The sequence below is a fragment of the Rhea americana genome, unplaced genomic scaffold (assembly GCF_003343005.1).
Source record: "Rhea americana isolate MKP2758 unplaced genomic scaffold, rheAme1 scaffold_140, whole genome shotgun sequence".
NCBI lineage: Eukaryota > Metazoa > Chordata > Aves > Rheiformes > Rheidae > Rhea > Rhea americana.
The window spans coordinates 1,940,756-1,942,879 of NW_028185484.1; positions in this window are offsets into that span (position 1 = coordinate 1,940,756).

Here is a 2,124-nt window from a genome sequence, read left to right on the forward strand (position 1 = left end):
TTGTAGGTAGTTTCTTTACATGCCTGTTYCTGGCCTCATCTCCTGGATGGTCATTGGACTCATGTTGTGGCCTTCTGTCCAGCCCTGTCTCCTGGATGGCCCTTAGACCTGTACTGTGGGTGGGCGTGTCTCCAGTCCTGTCCACATCTCCTGAGTGAATTTTAGACCCATGTTAGAGCCTTGTTTCCAGTCCTGTCTCTGGCTTCTTCTGCAGTACAGAACTTACTGAGTAGGTTCTGCAGCTTCCTGGAAAAGATTCTGTGCCAAGGTTGTCTCTTCTCACCCACAGCAGGGACCTCATTGCCAGGCTGGTTGAGGAAGGGAAGAGAGATTCCAGACCCTTACTACTCCTTCCACCAAAAATGTGCCTGTCTGCAAACAAGGAATTCAGCAGGCTCCAGAAAGGAAACAAGAACCATGCTGAAACKGTAGACAAAGTGCTGGGCTTGTGGATGTTTGCAGTATGAATACTGTTTGGTATGAATGAAATAGGAACGGAAATGTGTGAGTGTGTGAAACCATGCAGCACAAAGGTTAGACTGCTCTAGAGCACCTGTTTGTGATTTCATTCAAATCAAGAGGCAAAACAAACTGACCTAAGATGAGGAGTCAAGAGGATGAAGAATAGAAAAGGAAAACAAAGGAACTGTAAAATTCAGGGAATTTGCTTAAGAGGGGCAAAATAAGGGGGAAAAGAGCCTAACAGCATTCTTTCCTAAAGGCTGAAAAAGACATGTCCAAAATTAGTTTATTATCATCAGTTGAGAAGAACTCCAGAGGCATGGTGAGGACTGCCTAGCTGGAGTACCCTGCCCACATGTCACACACAAGTGACGCTGGCCAGATCACCTGAGCACACACATCTTGGTGCATGTGAGACACTGATTAAATGAACTCTGCAAGAACAAATGTGAGAGGACAGAATTGGCTAGCTTGGAAATTTGGTATAATAAAATCCCTGTTATCTTTCAGAAGATCTTGCACTAAGTTTTATTACATTCATTTCCTCTAGACTAGAGAAGGGAGTTTCTTGTTCCCAGGGGAAGCATGTGCATGTTATCTAATTACTGATTAACATCTAAAGCTCAAGCAGGCCTTGGAGCTGGGGGCAAGTCCCGGATGAGCTACTCTGAGCATTGGGCACAAAGTCAGCATCTGCTTCCTGGCTCTTCTGGACCCGGTAAGTAAAACTGAAACCTTTGTCACCTCCCTATGTGACAACACATTGCTTGGTGTTAAGGGATTTGCCTAGCTGAGAAATCAGCTGAAGAGAGTAATAACATGTCATTCATATCATGCAGAGCTGACTCACCTGCTCAGCACATCTATTGCTTATACTTGTTGACTGAGATCCTGGGAACCCAAGACATTTTAGGGATTGAAAGTCCTTTGGTGTGAGATTCCTACAAGATGTCAATGGAAGATCATCTTTGGTTCGTGTTTGATGATAAGCATCGTTGTATAAAGCAAAGTTAAGCTTTGCTTGACAGTTACTCAGCTCAGCACAGTTATGCTCTAATGAAGGAAAGGGAATAAGCACTCACAAAAGGTACATGGGAATGACAGAAAGAACTGGAGTGGACCAGGAGTGGCAGTTCATTCTCCAGCCCTCATGGAGAACCCAATCAGATGTTGAAGAAGATATTCTTATATCGTACTTGAATTCATCTTGATGATGATACTCAAGCTGCTGCTGCTGGTGGCTGTTCTCCAGGCATTCGACTCTAGCTCTTCACCATCCCTTAGATCCAAGGAAACTGTTCTGATCCTGTCTAAAAGCTTCTTTACTGCTGTGTGAACCCAAAAGCAAAAAGGAAGGAGAATGCACCAGCCCAGACTTTCCCACTGGAGAAGAAGACTGGAAGGATCACATCCCATCACATGCCASTTTGCACTTCCCAGTGTGAGGTGTGCAATTTTGGAATGGATGGCAAAGTTCCAGCAAGACCTWTTTTCCTTCTCCCTCTCCCCCCAAACCCAGGTTTGACGTATCTTGTGATCATAGAATYATAGAATYGGTAAGGTTGGAAGGGACCTCTGGAGATCATCTAGTCCAATCTCCCTGCTCATCAGGGTCACCTAGAACATGTTAGACAGGATTGCATCCAGGCGGGCCTTGAAGAT